The following is an 8064-nucleotide window of genomic DNA, read 5'->3' on the forward strand; positions in this document are numbered from 1 at the left end:
GAGAAGTCATAGCCGTCTATGCGGGGACTTACAACCAATGCATAGCACTCCTTCGGAACGATAGTAGGATGGTCCTTCCTATCGAACGTACATGGAGTTTCCGACCACCTGACATACTGCGGCACAGCTGGAACTGTGGCGTTCAGGATCCGGAGAGCTGATTTGCTGTGCCTGACAGTTGGGGTTCCGAGGAAGGTGTGGTACGTGATGACCCACAAGTATAGGGGGTGTATCGTAGTATCTTCGATAAGTAAGAATGTCGATCCCAACGAGGAGCAGAAGGTGTTGACAAGCAGTTTCGATGAAGGATTCACTGTAAATGCTCACAGACAAGTATTCGGGGGGTTTTGATGTAACGAGTTGAATAAAGTACGAGTAAGTAAAGTGCGAGAGTAATAATTGCAGCGAGTGGCCCAATCCTTTTTAGCACAAAGGACAAGCCGGTTTGTTTACTTATAATTACCAAACGTTCTCGAGGACACACGGGATTTTAGTCTAGTGCTTTCGCTACATACGGCTAAATAATCTTCATTGTTATGATAAGTGTTGTGTGGGTGAACCTATGCTAATGTACCGCCCTTCCTAGGACTAATACATACTTGTGATTATACCCCTTGCAAGCATCCACAACTACAAGAAAGTAATTAAGAATAAATCTAACCACAGCCTTAAACTCTGAGATCCCGCGATCCCTCCTGCATCGATATACCAACGGGGGTTCAGGTTTCCGTCACTCCGGCAACCCCGCAATTAGCAAACGAATACAAGATGCATTCCCCTAGGCCCATAAATGGTGAAGTGTCATGTAGTCGACGTTCACATAACACCACTAGAAGAATAACACCACAACTTAAATATCACACCATTGAATATTACTCATCCATAGTTCACTACTAACATTTAGACTTCACCCATGTCCTCAAGAACTAAACGAACTACTCACGAGACATCATACGGAACATGATCAGAGGTGATATGATGATGAATAACAATCTGAACATAAACTTGGTTCAATGGTTTCACTCAATAGCATCAACAACAAGTAGAAATCGATACCGGGAGAGTTTCCCCTATCAAACAATCAAGATCAAACCCAAATTGCTACGGCGGTGACGAGGTGCTGCGGAGGAGATGGCGGTGATGATGGTGGAGATGATGATGATGGTGATGGCGATGATGTCCAGCTCGATGACGGTGACGATGGCGTCGATTTCCCCCTCCGGAGGGAATTTCCCGGCGGATTCCCGCCCGCCGGAGAGCTCTTTTCTCTCGGTGTTCTCCGCCCCGCGAGGCGGCCGTAACTCTTCGTGAGGAACCCTCCGTGGCTTCGGTCTTCGGGACGAAGGGTTTCGCGAAGAAAAGGAGGCGAAAGGGGTCGTGGGCCCCCGGACCACATGGCGGCGCGGCCGGGGCATGGGCCGCGCCGCCTAGGGTGTGGGCCCACCCTGGGTCCTCCCGGCCCCTCCTTCGGCTTCCTCCGTTATCTTGAAAAATAGGATTTTTGGTATAATTTCCTCCCACAGTTGATCTTCCGAAATATTGCGTTCGACGGTGCTTTTTCCGGCGGAATCTCGGCTCCGGTGCTTGATCCTCCAATAATGATGAAACATGCAAAATAGATGAAATAACATAAGTATTGTGTCCCAATATGAAATATATCAATGAATAACAGCAAATTATGATATAAAATAGTGATGCAAATTGGACGTATCAACTCCCCCAAGCTTAGACTTCGCTTGTCCCCAAGCGAAGCCGAGCTCGATAGACAGGACCACATGTTTATGGAGTGAAGAGTCGATAAATAAAATACGGACAAGAAGCATCATATTCATTCACACAAAACATTATAGTAAACAACCTCTCATAACTCAACTTGAAACAAGTATAAGGTAATCACAAGTAAAGGTGCATAAGAAATCATAATTGGTGATGGCAAACTTCGTTCCTGGTCAGAGAACAATTAACAGATTATATTTATCTCATTGAGCAGCGCTCTCATGTTAAAGTTTATAAGGCACAACTTGCATACTCAATCATAATGGTCTTTTCATGATCATTGATAACTTGCAAAGCTATATTCATTCAGATAAAACTTGTACTAAACAAGGAAGAATAAAAGACATGATGAAGTGAATCACAATATAATGGTTTGATCACAACAACTCAAATGCTTGCTCAAGATGGAGGGAAATAGGTTTACTGACTCAACATAAAGTAAAAGACAGGCCCTTCGCAGAGGGAAGCAGGGATTAAATCATGTGCTAGAGCTTTTTCAGTTTTGCAATCATATAAAGAGAATAAAAATAACATTTTGAGGGGTGTTTGTTGTTGTCAACGACTGGTAGCGGGTACTCTAACCCCCTTTGCCAGACAAACCTTCAAAGAGCGGCTCCCATATTATTTTCATTTTGTGTGGCACTCCTTCCAACCTTTCTTTCACAAACCATGGCTAACCGAATCCTCGGGTGCACGCCAACAATCTCATACCATGAAGGAGTGCCTTTTTATTTTAGCTTTATTATGATGATGACACTCCCCCCAACCTTTGCTTACACAAGCCATGGCTAACCGAATCCTTCGGGTGCCGTCCATCAATCACATACCATGGAGGAGTGTCTATTTAGTTTAATTAATTTGGGACTCGGGAATCCCATTGCCGACTCTTTTTGCAAAATTATTGGATAAGCGGATGAAGCCACTAGTCCATGGGTGAAAGTTGCCCAACAAGATTGAAAGATAAAACACCACATACTTCCTCATGAGCTATGAAACATTGACACAAATAAGAGATACTAAGTTTTGAATTATTTAAAGGTAGCACATGAAGTATTTACTTGGAATGGCAGAAAATACCATGTAGTAGGTAGGTATGGTGGACACAAATGACATAGGTTTGGGTTAAGGTTTGGATGCACGAGAAGTAGTCCCTCTCAGTACAGGTCTTTGGCTAGCAAGGTTAATTAGCAAGCATAAGAGTCGAGGGGAACAAACAAATATACATGTGATAGAAACAATCATGCATCTTCCTTGTAAGCACAAACAATTTTAACTTCAGAATAATAAGCTATGAGCTAACAAGAAAGAAAGACAATGAAACAACTACATGTATTTTTCTTTTCTATTTAAACCTCAAAGTGTTGTTGCTATTGACCAATGCTAAGTTTGCCAAAACCAAATAGATTTATTCAATGCTCCCAAAGTGATACCAATACTAACAACAAGGTAAATCATATAATAGAGATTGCAAACTAGAATAAGATGTGCAATATGTAAATGATAAAACTTCTCATTAATATTCCATAACGATAACTCACACCAAGGGATACATACATAACCAACTAAAGAGAGATACTTCCAACTGCAACCCATCTTATATGATAACTTCCCTACTCATGATATGACACTACTTGACAAATAAAAGTAAAAGGTAGTGATAATGTGATACCGCGGCACTCCCCCAAGCTTGGAACAAACCAAGGGGATGCCAATACCGATGATGAATTACTCCTGCGGCAATGGTGGTGATGAACTCCTCCCGCGCTTCTTAATAAGCTCCTTCATCTTCAGTTTCTCAGCTTGACAATTCTGCACTAAGATTCGGAGAGATTCATTGTTATCTGAAGTTGGCGACGACAACCTTGTGATGCGAATCGAGTGGTATTCAATCATCCTTCTGAGACAGCAATTCTCCTCCTCGGAGTATCTCCACTTCTCTTCTTAGAGCCCGATATTGATCACAAAACTCATCGGTAATCCGTAGCACTTCTTCCATCATGGGGAAGGAGTCGAGGCTAAGAGCGGGTGGTATAGGTCCCTGCAGGTTATGAGAAAAAGAACGTCGAGTATCAACAGATCCCACCAAGATTTGCTTGCTCCCTCCGGCTTGCTGCTCTTGTCTTGATGGCACCTCCTTCACTTCTTCCTCCGAAAGCCCCTTGCCCTTGTTCTTGGAGACCATGGCGCTTCTAAACTGAAAACAGATCCTGGCAGAAACAGCTCGAAACAAAACACGTCGAGAACACGATATACGGACCTCCAAAGGTCCGGGGAATTATATAGCAAAAATTTTCACGACAAACGGAAAGTACCAGATCGAACCAGAGTCGGAAAGGGGCGACGAGGCGGCCAAACCATAAGGCGGCGCGGGCCCAGGCTTGGCCGCGCCGGCCTATGGTGGCGCCCCCTCGTGCGTCCTTTCCACTCCGTTTCGAACTCGTATTTTTCCTTATTTTCCAAAAACAGCAAAAATATTGTTCGGAAAGTAAATTGCGTACTTTTCATTACCAGTACTGTTACCTATTCAAAGTTGAGTTCTGGCGGACTGTCAATTTGCCCTTTGATGAAGGCTTCCGGTGTTTCCACTTGAATAATATCAACATCAACATTATAAGAATCACCTGAGATATAATGCTTGAGTCTTTGTCCATTCACCACTTGCGTGGCATTGCCTTGGAGAGAGCTAATTTTGATTGCTCCTGAACGATACACCTCCTCGACAATATATGGTCCTTCCCATTTCGAGAGTAATTTCCCCGCAAAGAATCCGAGACGAGACCGATACAATAGGACTTTATCCCCAATATTAAATTCTCTTTTGATAATCCTTCTATCATGCCATTTTTTAACTTTCTCTTTAAAGAGTTTAGCATTTTCATAAGCTTCACTTCTCCATTCATCTAGAGAACTTAATTGCAACAACCTCTTATCACCGGCAAGTTTAGGATCCTTATTTAATTCTCTAACAGCCCAATAAGCTTTGTGCTCTAGTTCTAGAGGTAAATGACAAGCTTTCCCATAAACCATTTTATAAGGTGACATTCCCATGGGATTTTTGTAAGCAGTTCTATAAGCCCAAAGTGCATCCTTCAATTTACTAGCCCAATTCTTTCTAGTTTTATTAACGGTCTTTCCCAAAATAGATTTAATCTCTCTATTTGATAGTTCTACTTGACCACTAGTTTGAGGATGATAAGCGGAAGCAATTCTATGATTAATACCATACCTAGCAAGAGTTTTTCTAAAACCTCCATGAATAAAATGAGAACCTCCATCAGTCATAATATATCTAGGTACTCCAAATATAGGAAAAATAATATCTAAAAGCATTCTTAAAGAGGTCTCACCATCAGCACTCTTTGTAGGTATAGCTTCCACCCATTTAGTAACATAATCAACAGCAACAAGTATATGAGTGTTACCTTCTGAAGAGGGAAAAGGTCCCATGAAGTCAAATCCCCAACAGTCAAATGGTTCAATAACAAGAGTATAATTCATAGGCATTTCATTACGTCTGGAGATATTACCAACCCTTTGGCATTCATCACAAGATAAAATAAACTTCCTCGCATCTTTGAAGAGAGTTGGCCAATAAAAACCTGATTGTAGAACCTTTTGCGCGGTTCTTTCTCCGGCGTGATGTCCTCCATAAGCACTACCATGACATTTACTCAATATCTCCCGTTGTTCATATTCGGGAACACATCTTCGCATAATACCATCCACTCCTTCTTTATATAAGTGTGGGTCATCCCGTAAATAATGCCTCAAGTCATAAAAGAACTTCCTCCTTTGTCTGAGCTGAAAAGGTTGGAGGCAAGTACTTGGAAACAATAAAGTTAGCATAATCAGCATACCAAGGACCTGTCTCGCGAGCTCACCTTTATTACAGCCCAATTGTTCGTTTGGAAAACTATCATTAACAGGAACAGGATCATAAGCAATATTTTCCAATCTAGACAAGTTATCAGCAACAGGATTATCAGCACCTTTCCTATCTACAATATGTAAATCAAATTCTTGCAAAAGAAGTACCCATCTAATGAGCCTTGGCTTAGCATCTTTCTTTGTCATTAGGTATCTAATTGCAGCATGATCAGTATGAATAGTAACTTTTGAATCAACAATATAAGGTCTAAATTTATCGCAAGCAAAGACTACAGCTAATAATTCTTTTTCAGTTGTAGCATAATTTCTTTGAGCAGCATCAAGAGTTTTACTAGCATAATGAATAACATTCAGTTTTTTATCTACTCGCTGTCCAAGAACAGCGCCTACAGCAAAATCACTAGCATCACACATAATTTCAAAGGGTAAGTTCCAATCAGGAGGTTCAACTATAGGAGCAGTTGTTAAGGCTTTCTTAAGAGTTTCAAAAGCTTCCTTACAATCATCATCAAAAACAAATGGTACATCTTTTTGAAGAAGATTAGTAAGAGGCTTTGAAATCTTGGAGAAATCTTTAATAAATCTCCTATAAAACCCAAGATGACCAAGAACACTACGAATACCTTTAACATCCCTCGGATAGGGCATCTTCTCAATTGCTTCAACTTTAGCTCTATCAACTTCAATACCTCTCTCGAAATTTTATGTCCCAATACAATTCCTTCATTAACCATAAAGTGGCATTTCTCCCAATTAAGAACAAGGTTAGTTTCTTCACATCTCTGCAAAACTTTATCAAGGTTTCGCAAGCAACTATCAAAAGAATTCCCATAGACGGAAAAATCATCCATGAATACCTCTACAATACTTTCACAAAAACCATGAAAAATAGCAGACATGCATCTTTGAAAAGTAAGCAGGAGCATTACATAAACCAAAAGGCATGCGTCCATAAGCATAAGTTCCATAGGGACAAGTAAAAGTGGTTTTCTCTTGATCTTTAGCTTTAACAGCAATTTGTGAAAACCCAGAATAACCATCAAGAAAACAAAAATGAGTATTTTTAGACAATCTTTCTAACATTTGATCAATAAATGGTAAAGGGTAATGATCTTTCTTAGTAACTTTATTAACTTTTCGAAAATCAATGCATATTCTATACCCTACAACTACTCTTTGAGGGATGAGCTCATCATTATCATTAGGCACAACAGTCATTCCTCCTTTCTTGGGAACGCAATGTACAGGACTAACCCATCTACTATCAGCAATAGGATATATAATACCAGCTTCAAGAAGTCGTAATACCTCATTTCTTACCACTTCCTTCATCTTCGGAATTAGACGACGCTGATGTTCAACAACAGGCTTTGCATCATCTTCCATATTAATAGCATGTTGGCAAATAGAAGGAGAAATCCCCTTCAAATCATCAAGAGTGTAGCCAATAGCTCCTCGGTGCTTCTTCAATATTTCCAATAACCTTTCTTCCTCAATCTCCGAAAGCTTAGAACTAATAATAACATGATATATTTTCTTATCATCAATATGAGCATATTTAAGATTATCGAGCAAAGGCTTTAAATCAAAAACAGGATCTTCCTTTGGTGGAGGTGTTGTACCCAAATCTTCCACCGGTAAATCATGCTTGAGAATAGGTTGGCGAAGAAAAATTTCCTCAAGCTCATCTCTTTCTTTCCTAAAAACCTCACTCTCGCTGTCCTCCAAATGTTGCTGCAAAGGATTATTAGGAACAAGAACAATAGATGCACATTGCTCCATTTTAAGATCATTACTAGGCAAGTCAGCTTTATAAGGAGTTTTAGTAAATTTAGAGAAGTTAAACTCATAAGATTCACCAGCAAATTTAGTCAAAATTTTCTCTTTCTTGCAATCTATAATAGCTCCACAAGTATTTAGAAAAGGTCTACCAAAAATAATAGGACAATAATCGCTAGCAGATAGAACCAAGTACCAAAAAGTCAGACAGGATATTTAATCTTACCGCATAATACTTCCACATCTCGAACAATACCAATTGGAGAAATAGTTTCTCTATTAGCCAGCTGAATAACCACATCAATATCTTCAAGTTCACAAGAATCAATTTCGTGCATAATCTCCGTGTAAAGCTCATACGGAATAGCACTAACACTTGCACCAATATCACATAATCCATAATAGCAATGATCACCAATTCTAACAGATAGCATAGGAACACTAGCTTGTTTGGGTTTATTAGGATGTGAAACAATATTAGAAGCATCTTCACAGAAAATAATATGACCATCCTCCACATTTTCAGTCACAAGATCTTTAATTATTGCAACAGCAGGTTCAACTTTTATTTGTTCTTCAGGTTCTACAGGTTTCTTTTCACTTTTATGAACCGCACTATTT

The sequence above is a fragment of the Lolium rigidum genome, chromosome 6 (assembly GCF_022539505.1).
Source record: "Lolium rigidum isolate FL_2022 chromosome 6, APGP_CSIRO_Lrig_0.1, whole genome shotgun sequence".
Taxonomy (NCBI): Eukaryota; Viridiplantae; Streptophyta; class Magnoliopsida; order Poales; family Poaceae; genus Lolium; species Lolium rigidum.